Source organism: Pelophylax lessonae (genome assembly GCF_965119305.1).
Source record: "Pelophylax lessonae genome assembly, chromosome: 3".
Taxonomy (NCBI): Eukaryota; Metazoa; Chordata; class Amphibia; order Anura; family Ranidae; genus Pelophylax; species Pelophylax lessonae.
Window position 1 is genome coordinate 262,294,442 of NC_138770.1, and position 16,538 is coordinate 262,310,979.

A 16,538-nucleotide genomic window follows, 5' to 3' on the forward strand; every position below is an offset into this window, starting at 1 on the left:
GAACTGCACTCGCCAATGCCTATATGCTAGGCAGGTGTGCGTGGTCATGTGGGATCAGCATTAAGGCACAACTCCAACTTAGATGCGAGTGGCACTTGCACTTTTAACTCTCTTTATCCATGTCTGTTGATAGTTGAACACTCCAGACACTCTTTCTGTTAGAGGATACCACTTCCCAGGTGTGTAGCATTTAGGGCCTGGTACCACGGAGCCTGTACTGGTCTCCACCAATCCAGCATAAGATGTCACCTCTCTCCCAGTGACTAATCCTACAGGTACTATGAGATACAGAAAACACTTTTTCTTTATTCTCGATGCTTGCTTTTATTCTCTCAGGGCCCCTCTATATCTCTCTCTCCCGTGACTCCAGACTGGGTCCCTAGGCCCTTGATGCTGTAGGTCCAGTCCCTAAGAGTGGGGAACCAACAGCTAGTGGAGGTGCCAACCCCTCCAATACCAGAGTGATCGCCAGCTTTGCCGTGTTATCTGTCTCCTCCTGGCTGATCGACTGCCTTGCATGTGACACAAACACTGTAGTCCTTAGCAACAACACATTTGTTTCCTCTGGATAGCACTCTGTTCGTTAGGCCCAGGTACTGTATCTTTCTCCAACTCAGTCCCCTTGTGTTTTGTGAGCCATGTTCTTTTGATAAACAGTGCATGCACCCTTTAAGAGACTTCAGAGCAGGCAAAGCCAGTGAACAAATTAAGATAATTTACTCAGGTAGTTTGCAGAAAACAGTACAGTTCCAAAAGACATCTTCACACAGTTCCTATACAAAGCTCTCTAGTGCCCCCAAAAAATTAACTGTGCCTTATACAGATGGCATCCAGATGAAGTCCATAAAAATAATCTCTTTTAAAGGAAAATGTCTATTTAGGCAATAAATCCACAAGAGGCAGTGAAAGTCCTTTAGAGTCCATTAATAGGCAATAATCAGTAAAGGCAGTAAGTCCATCACTGGCAGTGTAAGTACATGTGGGTCTCTAGGCTCCAGACCCCGTTGGGAACCCCTACTGGGCTCCCATCACCCCACAAAGGGGGTGATCCCTCCAGCAGAGTAACAGTCTACATTTTGCAGTATTTCCCCAGGAACTTGACCAAAGTGCTTGGAGTCAGCCCCTTGTATGTGGGTTGACCTGTAGAGGACAGTAACCTTGTTAAAAGGGGTGGTAAAAATGTTAGCCCTTGCAGCTTAGTTACCTCCAGCTTACAGTTCAACCTAAGGACACAATGGAACATGAAGACATTATAACATTTTGCACCCGGCTGGCTCAATTAACACGAGGGCATGAGCACAGACAGGATAAACAGGGACACAGAAAAAATCACATTAACCCTTTTGTAAACCTCTCCTACATACAGTATATCTTAAATGTGTAGAAACAATATAAGGTAAGCTGGCCTGTAAATGCAACCAATTATCAGACCTACAGAAGATTCTGTCTGCATCCTTACCCACTGTCCACACCATTGTATATTGTCATACTGGTATTACATATTGTAATACTAATGTGCTCACATTGTGCAACAATGTCTTGCTGCATTTAAATGCCTTTAAATGATACTTGCACTGAAACATGCAGGCAGCCATTGCCTTGCTCTCTTTCTGATAATGCCATGACTATCTTATGTCTTATGTAATGACCTGCTACTAATATAACCATTAAAAGTTCTGAGTTTACAGATCTGCTTACTTGTTCTAGGTCAGTGCCTTTGAAAATTTTGAAGTCAGACAGTAAGGTAAATAGCATTTTTAGAAGGCAAAAATAGCAGCCTTCATCGTTTGTCTTAGTACACGTTTCTTTTAAGTCCATGTTCACAGCTGGAGCTCTTCCCTATGAAAATTGCAAAACAGCATATTTGTGTTAAGCCTTTGAAGAAATTTCCATTGGTAAAATCCTTTTCCAGTGAATGGCTGGACTTGCCATACCTTTATTGTAATGTAATAAGACCATATCAAAACCTTTCATCTATGCAATTATGCTTTTCACTGAACAATAAGACGGACACACGTTTCAAAAGCAAAAATACACATTCACACTTTGAAATGATATCTGAATAACAGTACAAGCATACTATGATATATTTTAAAAGCTAATTTAACAAGGATGATTCAGGTTTAAATATAATGTGATTGTCTTGCATGTTTGCCTTCATCACTGTTAATAGTGGTGGTTTTCCTGCAGCCTAAGATCGCAACTGTTTCATATAAAACTATATATTCCTTTCAACTATGCTTCAGCTCTAGTAATGTACACTGCTCTCCAGTACTCATCCCCCCACAAATTCAAGATGACTATCTTCAATCTGTCATTCTGTCTGATGCACTATAATCCTTCAACAACCTGTGTCTGTAACTCCAGTATGAGTTTACCATCTCTTGGGCACACTTATATGTTTCTACGTACAATAAACGTTCCTTTTTGCAACACAACTACTCTAACCTTATGCAATGTGTGTCTACTACCCTGCTACCTTTCATATACCTTTCTAGTTATATTCTCACATCCTCCAACCATCCTTTCCCCGTGGTCTCCTGGCCACTGCACTACAATTTGATTGCTGTTGTGCACCAATAAAAGTTTGTTTAAGAAGAAGGACAGAGTGGTCGGCTTTTTGTTGGAATACTGTAACTACAATAATAATAATAATAATATCTTCACTAAGCATCTTCTGCCTCTTGTGCACTGCTACACAACCACCAACCCTAACCACTTGAAGACCAGGCATTTTCTGCCACTTCTTGTTTACATGTGAAAATCATTTTTATTTATTTTTTTTGCTAGAAAATAAGTTAGATGCGATACCTCACATGTATGGTTTGAACACCATTTACATATGCGGGCGTGACTTGCGTATGCATTCGCTTCTGTGTGCGAGCACAGAGGGATGGGGTGTTTAAAAACTTTTTTTTTCCTTAAATATTTTATTTTATTTTTTTTTATTTTTACACTATTCATTTAAAAAAAAAAAAAGATCACTTTTATTGCTGTCACAAGGAATGTAAACCATCCCTTGAGACAGTAGTAGGCAGAGACAGGTGCTTTTTATGGAGGGATCTGGGGTCTAAAAGACCACTTAAAAGCATTCAAAACACCAAGTTTGGCTGTTTGAATGCTGTCATTTTTTTTTTTAAATAGTCACCTTTAAGGCTCCATTACCCAGAAGTGATGTCATGCCATTGCTTCTGCGTTTTTACATCGGAGACCCAATCAGAGCCGAATTTGGCTTTGTTCAGGTCTTCGGCCAGCTGATGGACATGTCGGCTGGTCGCTCGGGTCTCTGGGTTGGACGGGAGAGCCGGGCGAGCTGCGGAAGGCGGCGGGAGGGGAGGACATCTCCTCCCGCTCCTTGTAATGACAGCCGAGTGGCTGCTCAGCGGCATCAGTTGTCGTTACAAGAAAGCCGACTATTGGTTCTAATCAACGGTACTAGGGTGATGCAGGCATCACCCCGGTACAACCCCCTGAAGCTGAGGCCACATAATTGCCTTCCGTCGGCGCTAAGGGGTTAAGTAAAAAAAAAGTTTTTCCTTAAGTTACACTTTAAACTGGTTGGATAGTGTTCTCCATTAAAGCATAGCTACACTGTAGTTTAATAAAAGTCAAATAAAAAAATACCTTTAAACTATCAACCAAGCTAAAGCCTCAGAGCTAATGTAGTAATGTTATTGCATCCGGCCTTGGAAGGTAGCATAAAGATTTGCTCATTGACATGATGGTTTGTGGGTATTAGGTTAGAAAAAAAGCTGTGCTCTTGTATTATTATGCAATTTTCCCATCTCACCCAGACCTAGCAATTGGCTTTCTCCAAATTGAAGCAGTGTGAGCAATATAAATGGGGATGTTTAGGGGATGTATCTTGAGAAAGATGGATGGAGCTTCACTGAAATGTTGACAATAAAAACACCGCTGTTTTTGATCTTCCTCCTCTGCAAGACCCATGAGTGCCTCTAAAATGGTTTTGGATTTATATGGGGATGTGTAGGATATTTACAATGATATTTCTTTGATTTGACCAGCTAAAGGTGGGAAGTTGAATCCTCCTGGTCCATGCTAGAGGACCTAATGCACATGTACTGTTTTACTGATGGTAGTTGTTCTTTAAAAAAAGAAATATGTTAATCTGCAAACACAGATATTCTATCCTTTTTCCAGTTACTAAAACTAAACTTTCAAGATGCATCATCATTCAGTACATAAAAACCTATTCTATTTGCAGCACATCTTCACCGCTAAAAACATTTGGAAACCTGCCACCAAGCTGCACAGAACATGTACTTAATTCTAAACGAAAAACAAAGTGCATATATTTCTACTGACATTTCCAGAAAACTTCCTCCATCTCCCTCTCACTATAAAGTCTTTATTAAGAATCTGAAGCAGTTATACTGGGGGAGTTTTATCTTGTCTGCTTTCTTGTGAAAGGATCTGCTTCATTGCTTACCATTGCTAATTTAGATGGCCCTACTGCTTTTCATAAGATAAAATGTTAATGCTAATTTAAATACATTTTGATCACACTTCAAAGACATGTCATGCCGGGATGAAATGAAAATAAAAGAGACAACTTGATGTAGGATGAAGCCTCCACAGCTTAACGCCGGTGGCACAGTCTGGTCTATTTTAAGCATGCTTATTAACAAAAGCTATATGCCAAAGACTTTTTCGTGCAGTAATGATTATTTCATGTTATTTGCATGCAGCTTCCTAATGTTAATTGTACGCATTAATCAGCAATGAAAATATCTAAGACGTATTGCACCCATATGGTCGAGCATTAAAGAAGACCTGAATTTCATTCAGCAATACGGATTGACCATAACTAAATACGTACAGTATCAATGTTGACTTTTTGCACTTTGGTTTTGTTAAAGAGAGCCTATCACTTGTAATTATTCCTGGTATTACAGAAACAGATACTTAGAAAGCAATGTTCGTGTGTAGAAAATGATGCCCTTTTGCCAATTCCTGATCACTTTGTTTGACATGCATAGGACTGTCCTCCCTTGCTGTATTCAATGTTGTTTCTCAGATGTAAGTTGCTTTTATTAGAGACCAAATATGCATGTTGGAGAAACAATATTGACAAACTCAAATTACATGCTAATATGCTCATGCTCCAGGTTTCCCTCCTTCTTAAACTGAACAACATTACTCAAATACAATGGAGATTCTGCTTGAACAGAGAATATTTTCTGTTTCACAGCACAACATGTTCCTGAAAAAGTCTAACGCTGCGCAAATATGAGCTGAATTTGCTTGGACTGGCTGTAATAACCAGCCATCCAGCATTTGGGGAAAACTCCTGTGACACAATAAGGCTTAGTGGAAGGGAGTGGTAAAAAAAAGTTTGGTTTTACTGTTCCCTAACCTCTCCTCCTACGATGTCTTGTGGTATACATATGCTGTAACCATGATGCTTTCATTGCGGCATGGCAAAAACTATCTCCGATTTTCATATTTTTTAGGCAATACCACCTGTCTAACATGACCCATTCAAGAGCATGGGACCATGCCGCAACCACCTGGCATTGCACGTGGCTGTGGCACAGTGATGTGGGCTTTTAGGGGAGTAAACAATGCAGAGTTGGTCTGAGCGCCACTCAGGCATTAATAGGCACCATGAATAAAAAGCCATCTCTGATTGACTGAGTCAAAGAGTGTAGTGTCATCAGCCCACCTCTCTGCCTCAGCCAATCAGAGGAAGCTTTCTATTTATTCCCAGCATTCAAAGCTGCCTATGAATGGCCAAGACCAACTCTGCATTCTTCTGGGTGTATGATGGGAAGTCTCTGTCTCACAGCTGGAGCTACATACAGTTCATACAGTGCTTAGAGCCAGTGCAGTACTTAGTGAAGGAAATAGTTAGTTAGTTTGGACCAGCTTGGTTCAAATTAACTATTCAAAGTTATAATAAACATGGAGATCTGCTGTAAAAATATATAGTTACCTAAAATTCAGGAATTATGACAAGTTTGTGATAACTGGGAAGATGTAGTGAGCTGGCTGCATGAGAGGCATTTTCCAGATGTCCTCACTGGTACCCCTAACCAAAGAGCACCCCAAAGAAGATGTTGTGTCTGTAGAAAATGCGGATATAGGCATGACACCCGCTATTGTTGTCCCTCCTGTCCTGGCCAACCTGGTCTCTGTATCAGGGACTGTTTCCGTCGCTACCACACACTAGTAGAGTATTAGTATAGGGTACAGCACGGCGCAGTCTAGAGCACACTTTCACACAGGGTCTTGAAAGATGTTAGATGGCTATCACATTTTGAGAGACCCTAGCCTGGAACGTTTAAAGTTGTTTTACAGTTACGAAAAAGTTACAAAAAAAACTTAAATGTTTAAAAAATGAAACGCCAAAAATAATTGTTATTTTACTGAGTTCATTTTCTGTTCTTACTCTTTTACTGTATTGTATAATATACTGTTATACTGTAATATTTAGTTGTTACTATTTTTCCTTGTTAACCATAGTTTTCTTTGCAGATACCACCATTCTATTGTTTGATTGCACTGTATACTATACTGTATATTGTAATGTTTTATTGTTTTATTGTTACTGTGTTTTATTGTTAACCATTGTTTGCTTTGCTATGCCCATCAGCTGCAGCACTGATCTGTTTATTCTGACAGCAACAGCGTTTGCTCTCAGCATATATATATATATATATATATATATATATATATATATATATATAAATCAAAGATTGCAGCGCTGTAGGAGATGATTTCACCACCACATTTAAAAAAAGAGCATATATGGCAAAGCATAGGGGATGGGGTGGACACAAATGGCAGAAATGCCTATGCTTCTCCATATTTTTTAACACTTTTCTTGGCAGAGATTTCTTCATCCACATCAATCGGTGCAAATGGAGGAAGTCCATGGGCTGAACTAAAATAAAAGAACATTGCATGTATGCCCATCATAGAAGAGGGTGGATGCTGGGAGGTCTAATGGGTGGGCATACCACACACTTTCTGGCAAAGATTTCTTCATCCATATCAATCTATGTGAATGGAGGAATCTGGTAGGCTCTCTTTTTTTGTTCAGCCCACAGGCTGCATGACAAGAAAGAACCTTACAATATATGACCAACAAGGACCAGCAACGTACGTTTCTCGGGCTCTCCTGTTTCACCGGGTAACCCGAGACTGCAGCCGGTGGTTCAGTTATCTGATCATATAGCTGATTGCAGACCAGAATGGCTCCAATCATCTCTATGGCCTAAGATACCGGAAGCTACGAGCAATTCATGACTTCAATTTCGCCAGATATAAACTGCACCATTGGGAAATTGGGAAGCATCTTTTTCACACCGATCTTGGTGTGGTCAGATGCTTTAAGGGCAGAGGAGAGATCTAGAGTCTAATAGACCCCATTTTTTTTTTAAAAGAGTACCTGTCACTAGTTATTGGAGTGTTATTAGGAACACATAATGGAACCTGACTTTGGGGCTGATGTACTGAAGGTGTGGTGGAGAATATTCACTTAGTAAAGTGAACAATCATTAAGCAAAATACATGTTCATCTAACAAAGTGTAGCGGTTTTCACTTTGAATACCCAATTATGTGTAGGGGAATTTACAATAATAAATACAATTTTGCTTTGTACGTGAGTGGATTAAGTGAACATGTTTTACTCTTTAAAGTGTTACTAAACCTGCAACTGTAAAGTCAGTCTGTATACGCAGTAAAGCATGCTTGTTATACTCACTGTGGAACCTAAGAAGTTAACTATCTACATTATGTAAAAAAGGCTGTTTGATCCTGTCTTCTCTGATCCTCCTCTTCTTCCACATTCCCCAATCCATCTCCTGAAAGTACAGAGCCTTGGGGGCACTTTGCACATGCCCAGTTTGGTGTGTATGGCCAAAGAGTTTTTGTTTTTTCTTGGAAGGTTGGATGTGATCAACACAGTGCAAAACCTGGTGCAGCTGTGCATGGTAGCCAAACAGTTTCTCTTTGGGGAGTCTGTGGATCCTGTCAATAGCCAGGTCACATAGTGGAACATCTGGAAGTGCCTCCTGTATGATAGATGTTAAAAATTCAACCAGGTCAGGGGGTTTAATTGTTTCCGGGATCCCTCTAATTTTTATATTGTTGTGTCTCCAGCGATCCTCGAGATCTGCCACTTTTGATTTAAGCCAGACTATGTCGTCTTCATGCTCATTATGGGCATCCACCATAGCATTGAAGGTTTCAGCAAATTCGCCCATTTTGTTCTCTACACAAGCAATTCTGCCATCTACTGCTTTAACCGCTAAATTGCATTGGGTCATCAACTGCAGCATATCTGCATGTATGGCACTCCTTAGGGACGGCATCATCTCTTTTAGCATAGAGTCCAACACAGGCTGGTTGTTGGTAGGAAATGAAGAGATAGTGTCATGAAATTCTAATGTGTCATCTATACTGCATGCTGATGCAGTGTCCACCTCAGTGTGATGCAGTTTCATTTTGAATTTGGCAGGGCTGGCACAATTAGAACTGGGTGGAGATGGTTCTTGGCAGCTTCCAAAGGTGCTGGTATTAGTGCTGCCATTATGGGGTCCCCCTTTGTGTGCGCTCCGCTGATCCACAGCAGAAGCATGTAGCGTGGCACGTGAGAAGAGGCGCCATCTTGGCTGGTCGGGCCACCCGTCGGGTAGAAGAAGTTAAAAAGCTTACCGGGCTTAGACTTCCCCCTTCTCTTCACCGGCATAGTTGCTGAGCGGGCAGGCATCCTGGGGAGTTGGTGGTGTGCGTCCTGTGTGACCCTCGGTGTCGGTAATCGCTCCGGATAGACTGCTAAGCGGGGAGCTAAGAAGCTAGGCGTCCATCTCCCTCGCTGGCCGGCTCCACCCTGGGTAGCCAAACAGTTTCTAACTTCAGCTTGTTCAATTGAGCTTTGACAAAAAAAATAAAATAACTGGAAGCTGATTGGCTTTTATGCAGAGCTGCACCAGATTTTGCACTCTAGTTTTAGTAAATCAACCCTCTTGGAAGGGTGCATGTGATCGACACAAGGTGAATTAGTACAGTCCAGACAGAGGGTCGGGGGTCCTTCAGCCTCATAGGACACTGAGAGTAGAATGAAAACTCCTCCTACAAGCTTTAACCAGACATTCATAGAAGTCAAAAGACTGCTATATACTGCGGATGGGAAAAGGTATTTAGCAGTTTATATTTACAAAAATAATTGCATTTCCATGTTCTGTGTACTGTGGGAGACCAGATATAGTGAATGCAGGGTCCTGGGTTTAGTAACACTTTAGGTAAACCAAACGCATTGAAGGCTCAAAGGAAAGTTTAAAGCCTGTGGAAAAGGCAGGTCCACACTGTTTATTTCTGTAACAATACATGTATGTATCTGTTCACTTGTATCTGACTCTTGGCAATTCAATGGAGCAATTTTATGGGCACATTGTCTGAGAGTCACTATAAAAGGGATGTGGGGGTAAGGGGTACCTTAAAAATCCGCTTGGTGCTTTTGTTCTTCTCAATTACTGGGCAAAAGGGGGTTTATTTACTAAAACTAGAGAGTGCAAAATCTAGTGCAGCTCTGCATAAAAGCCAATCAGCTTCCATTTTTTTTTTTTCTTTTTTTGGTCAAAGCTCAATTGAACAAGCTGAAGTTAAAAGCTGACTGGCTACCATGCGCAGCTGCACCAGGTTTTGCACTCTCCAGTTTAAGTAAATCAACCTTAATATTTAATAAGCTTGAAAATCTTTAGGTAACAAGCAAGGTCTTTCCTCAACCCTTCCTAAATATTTTAGCTTGAGACTTTCATGCAGTATGTGATAACACATGTGCATGGTTAATTTATATACACATTCTAGGGCCAGTTTAGAAAAGACCCAATAAACCTACCAGCGTGTCTTGAGAATGTAAAAGAAACACAAAGTACCCAGAGGAAACTAACCTGAACAAAGGAAGTGTATGCAAACTCCATGCAGATAGTGTCCTGCCTCTGACTCGATGGGCTCCACTACTACAAGGCAGAAGAGAAAGTAGATACACCACTCCAAAAGCTGTCTGCAAATAGAAGTCCCAGGGAGGGCTAAGGGGATCCTAGAAGCTGGGTGCTCGCCTAAGGTTCGCAGCCTGAAGAGTCCATGTAAATGAGAAAAAGAAAGCGGCACCTCCACAAATAGAAAAACAAAATATTTATTCCAACACCCGACATACAGGACAACACTAAGTCAGCAGACGCGTTTCACACGATGTGCTTAATCATTGCAGATAGTGTCCTGCCTCAAACTCGATGGGCTCCACTACTACAAGGCATACATTCTAACCCTTAAACCACTGTGCCACTCATCATAAAAACACAAAATGGTTTTAACCACTTGCCGACTGCCGCACGACTATATACTTCGGCAGTCAGCCCCTCACAGGCAGAGTGACGTAGATCTACGTCGCTAGCCTGTGAGGGTCTAGGGAGCGCGTGCCCCAAAGGCGCACTCCCGCGTGGTCACGGACCCCCCCGCGCGTGTGACTGGCGGACCCGATGTCCGCTGGTCACTCGGCGATCGTCGGTGCAGAGGGAGAAAGGCAGGCGGCTGATGTAAGTAAACAAGCCGCCTGTCATTCTCCCCTGTGTAGAAACAGTGATCATACGGTTCTACTATGTAGGACCATTGATCACTGTTCCTACACCTCAAGCCACAGCCAATCACAGTTAGAATCACGCTCCTAGGGACACACATCACCCCTCCCTCTCAAAAAAAGTTAACCCCTTCACTGCCAGTGTAATTTTACAGTAACAGTGCATATGTATAGCACTGATTACTGTAGAAATGTCACTGGTAACCCCAAAAATGTCAGTCAAGGGTCCAATCTGTCCGCCGCAATGTCGCAGTACCGCAAAAAAAGTCGCAGATTGCCGCCATTATGCGTTAAAACAAAAAAAAATGACAAAAATCTTTCCCTTTGTTAGTAAACACGATAACTTTTGCGCAAACCAATCAAAATACACTTTTTGCGATTTTTTTTTTTTTTTACCAAACATATGTAGCATAAAACAAATTGACCGAAAATGTTAAAAAATTTTGATTTTTACATTTATTTTGGGGAATTTCATATAAAAAAATGTGAAAAATATTATTTTTGCAAAATTGACGCTCTTTTTTTTGTTTATAGCGCATGAACAAAAAATTTGCACAGGTGATCAAATACCACCAAAAGAAAGCTCTGTTTGTGGGAAAAAAAGGACATCAAATTCGTTTAGGTACAGTGTCGCACGACTGCGCAATTGTCCATTAAAGTCACGCAGTGCCGAATCGCAAAATAGGCCCTGGTCAGGAAGGGGGTAAAATCTTCCGGGGCTTAAGTAGTTAATTTCTTATACACTAAACTCTTATTGACAAATTCAGACTATTATCCAGGAACCCGCTAAGTAACAGTAGTTTTTTTATTGGTATAGAATTTCCAAACTTTAAAATGGAACTCCAGGACAAAAGGTATTTTTGATGTTTGCTGGGGCCAGCTTAGTTGCTTCTAATTCTTGGTATACTATGCCTGGAGGGCTGCTGGGGATGTTAAAAATCTTAGTTGTATTATGCCGCATACCAGTACGAGCTTTGATCTTCTGGTTCAACCGCTGTGAGTTCTGCAGTTTATACAGTGTTGATGGCAGATCGCTTGCTATTCACCTCCTCCATTCACAAAATGTCTTTCACTTAAAGAATACAAGATGTTCTGTGAATGTACAAGGAGGTGGATGAACATCACAATCTGCTGTCCTCTAATCAGAGAATACCTTATATTCTATGAAACAATACAACACTTTTTCTGAATAGATGAGGTGAAGAGCAAACCACCAGCTATATCATCACTATATAAACTATGAAACTGACAGCAGCTAAGCCAGCACATAAAAGCCACACTTGGTATTTTCAGCACACTGAGCATCCCTCTAGATTTAATAAACCAAGCACCAAAAGGAACTAAGCTGGCACCAGCAAATTTCAAAACATTTTTCTTCCAGGAGTTCAAGGTAAACTTTCTTCTTCTGCAAGATACTTTAAAGCATCACATTTACTGCCATTGTATTATTTAATACATGTGTGCTTGTTAAAGATATAATCCAATTGAGATTAATAGGCAACAAAATTCACAAGTTTCCTATTGAGAAGATGTATATCTCCCACAGCCCAACATATAAAGTAAAAAATATAGAGGCAGTAATGAATACAAGATGAAAAATTTGGGCCAAATCAAACAGTCTGCAAACCTGACAATCTGCTGTAGTATATTTATTGCCAAGGTACCTGTGCTGGCAGGAATGTGAAGGCTGCTATTTCCGACCTTTCTTACCAAAAGTGCTTGCACCCTGGCAGGCTTGCTGTCCAAATGGCTGTCAGCTGCTCACAAAGCATTGAACTAGGTTGAAGCTGCCTTCTGTTTGACTGTCTCTGTCTTTAATACTTTCACCAACCTGGAAAAAGCATGCAGATCATGAAAGTCAGACTAAAGTTATGGCTCCATGCACACTAGCATTTTTTTAAGCCTCCTAGAAGTTGTTATTAGCATTGTTTTCTGCTTCTAGAAGCTAAATAGTGTTACCCTATGTTTCCATGCACACTACATTAGGCTATTAGCATTTTTTGAGCTTCAGCATCTAGGAGCACAAAAAAAAAAATGTTTTTGTAAAGTTTTTTCCAGCAGAAAACAAAATGCTAAACGCTCCTAAACAACTTTTTTTGAGCTTCATGTACTGTAAAAAATGCTAATAAGATGCTAATGCTCCTAAATGCTCCTAAAAGCTTCTAAAAGCTACTAAAATGCCACTACAAGCCAGCCCAAAAATGCTATTATCATCATTTTTCATCCACCGTTTTTTTTTTCTAGCACTTTTGAGGTTATAAAAAACGCTAGTGTGCATGGAGCCCTAAACTGTTCTTGGTCAGGCAACTAGAATTTTCAGAAGCAAGTCAACAGTGGTAACCTGCATATTTCATTCAGTAAGTGTTTCCTTTAAAACAATCCTGACATTAGAATGGCAAAAGAATATTCAACAACCTCAATTGCTTGGCTTGCTTGGCATTTCTTAACTACATAGAAAGAAAAGGGAGTCCACATTAAGTCTAGATATTTAAGAGGCTGAGCTTAGGTTTTTTTTTCATTGTGTAGAAAATGAAATTCTAGTTTTTTGAGTACAAAAGTACTTTTGATCATACAAATGACCTTTAGCAGTTTGAGATTGTTAAGCGTGAATTTTATCCTTGTAGTAGTACATTTAATTCTGGTTTGTTAGTTTTCTTTTGTGTTAATTCAGAGGGATTACAGTTCAGCCTTTTAGTGCTGTAATGACACATTGTTAATATTCATAAAAAAAGGTCAAGAAATATTTTCAGAAAGTTACCATCCTGTTCTTTCAAAAAGTATGATACTGAAATAGCATTAGCAGTATCCGCCTGTTCTTTATTACTTTGCATTTCCTCATTTTCACTATAGCTTGCATATTTTTTAATCATCTTACTTCTTCAGCTGTTATCTGCCAATCTCTTCTATCTACCACAGGAAAATGGTTCTGCCATCGTCATCTCTCATTTCCATATAGCTAGCTCTTAATGTTTTGGTACGCTTCATTTGCTCTACTGTTCTTCAAATGGTTCCATTGTGTGGCTTTCCAACATATAATACCAAATTCAATTTCAGATCTATCTTCACATAATTCATTGTTGTTAGCCACTGCTCACTTCAGACAATTAGTTGCCCAATGCCTGTGATATTGAAAGGTGCAGATAACAGGCAGGGTCCATGAAACACTACAAAGAACAGCAGGTAGCACAAAAAATGGTCCCAGCGCAGCAACTCGAACCTATGGACCACAAAACTTTGTTAGAAATGATACACTGAAATATTTAAGCCAAACCCTAGCTAATACTTTATAAGCAGTTACAGCAAACACGTTTTATCCTTTTGAAATAAAGATTTTTCAAAAATAAAAAAAAAGCTGATCATCGTAGGCACTTCTGTCAGTTGTAAATGGTTTTTCTCATCTCTGTAACTTCCCCAAAATACATTGAGTTCATTTATCACTAAACAGCATCTATACTTGTGTTGTTATAAGTGTTTGCAGTAACTTTCATTCAACCAGGTGTGTCAGTGGGGTTGAGGGTATTCTTAAAATCGAGGCACAGAGCAGAGAATCCAAATTACCAAGCAGCTTCCATGGGTGTAACACTACATATATAAAAATAAAAAAGTAAAAATTAAAAATTGTGTAATAAAATAATAGATTAAAATATCACACACACAGTCAGGACACACATAAGTATGTATATAGGTGCATAAAGATCCACACAGCCCGAGGGCTAAAAGACTCCTTCATACACTAGCAGCGCTGTAGTCCATGAATGAACATGAATGAATAAATAAACCAATAAAGGGAAGTCCATGCATACAGTCCCAAAATGAAAGGAGGTTATTGAAGTAGGTGTATCCTTGCAGAGACCCAAAAGACCTTCACCACACCGCTGTGTGAACCCTTATGTGGGAACACTTACCAGAACAGATCTGTATATATGCAAAACATATCAGCCAGCGGGATCGCCTTAATCTCCTTGAACCTCTATGTTGGAACTCAAATGGGACCACCGTCAGGTATCAGATGTAGACCACCTCACCAGCATATGGACCATCTGCCAGCAAAATCCTGAGTAGAGTGAGAAGCCCAAACACCACATGTGAAGGGAGGCAAAACAGAAGAGCTGCAGCAAGGAGATGAGCCACAGAACATACTCAGATACAGTACAATCATGTGAAAAAGGCTCATTCACACGGCACCGCAGTACTCTACTCAGGATTTTGCTGGCAGATGGTCCATATGCTGGTGAGGTGGTCTACATCTGATACCTGACGGTGGTCCCATTTGAGTTCCAACATAGAGGTTCAAGGAGATTAAGGCGATCCCGCTGGCTGATATGTTTTGCATATATACAGATCTGTTCTGGTAAGTGTTCCCACATAAGGGTGCACACAGCGGTGTGGTGAAGGTCTTTTGGGTCTCTGCAAGGATACACCTACTCCAATAACCTCCTTTCATTTTGGGACTGTATGCATGGGCTTCCCTTTATTGGTTTATTTATTCATTCATGTTCATTCATGGACTACAGCGCTGCTAGTGTATGAAGGAGTCTTTTAGCCCTCGGGCTGTGTGGATCTTTATGCACCTATATACATATTTATTATTATAGCAGCTGCTTTATTTATTGTGCTTTTAGGATAATTTTAGCGCCGGGTGAGCAAAGTCAGATTGCCGGTTTCGTGAGTGTATACTTTGCTCCCTTCTTGTCTTACACATAAGTATGTAATTGCTGATTTTGTAGTAGGTATCCTCATGCAAAGTTAGAAAAATGTACAGGCTGTAATGGTTTTTAAATTATCACATATTTTCAATTTTTAGCCTAGAAATATTTATTTTTTTAAGATGGCCCAGGATATCTTTTTAATTTTACCTATTCGCATTGTACTAAAAAATGCCTAGAAACCTAAAATGTTTGCACTTTTTTATGGAACATATTGACAAATGTATCAAAACTTACACATGTTTGGTGTCTCTGTACTCAGGATAAATAGGGGGAAAAAAATTGTAAAAATATTTAGAATAGTATTATTTATAAAAAATATCTTAGGCATTAAACAAACAAATTTTTTTTCAAATTTTTTGCCAACATTTCTGCATAATAAAAATATAATTAGGGTATTTTTTTAAAAATAAATAATCAAATCAAACGATAAAATATTGTTGTGAAAATAATTTTGTTCAAAGTGGTTAAAAATTTATAGTTGAGTAAACTTCACAACTTCAGAATTTGGTTTGATCCCGAAGGTTTTCAATACCCTGGGACATGAAGTGGTAATGAGCCAACATACACGGTGACTGTCTGGCATGCTTTATATGCTGGGCTTGTTGTTTATGCCTTGGCTAGACATGTGTATCTTTCATGGTATTTATATTTGTTTTCTAGGACAGAAAATGTTTGTGACCATCAAGACAAGGAATCTTACATTTGATATATGGAAGCCTGTGAGTATGAAAGAATATCTGGAAATATCCCGCCAAAACAGTTTTTTTTACTTTTGCATTTAGGGGGTTACAACCTTTGTCTGGATTTTATTGCGGTCTGTGTTCCTATTGTTGACATGTTCCAACACTTCCTGTCCAAATGACACAACAGAAATTAAGGAAATCTCCACCATTACGGTGTCCTCTTATCTATTTGCTAATAAAAGTGATTTTATTACTGTCAGTGTGCCAGGTTTGAGAGCTTTTCATAAGTTCTCTACTGGCAACAGAACAAGAAATTGAAAGGAAATCCCCCAAAGAAGACACACAAAACTGTAAAACTGTAACTGTAGATATACTGTTTCTGTACGAAGTACATTAAAACATGGATGCAATGTGTATATGATGTTGTAATAAAATATTGAATTATCTCACAGTAGATATAACAAAGTATGTTGCATTTTACATTGATATTAAAGAGGATGTAAACTCTGTTTTTTTTACTTGCAACTACAGGTAAGCCTATT

The 16,538-nt window shown here is 39.7% G+C and overlaps 1 long non-coding RNA gene across 1 annotated transcript in view; it reads left to right on the forward strand.

The window, feature by feature from the left end:
- Positions 1-16,017, forward strand: part of LOC309551069 — a 92,296-nt gene extending 76,279 nt beyond the window's left edge. The window contains exon 3 of the long non-coding RNA XR_014225053.1: positions 15,974-16,017. This is a non-coding gene — a long non-coding RNA (uncharacterized lncRNA). The remainder of the gene's footprint in view (positions 1-15,973) is intronic.
- The last annotated feature ends 521 nt before the right edge of the window (positions 16,018-16,538 follow it).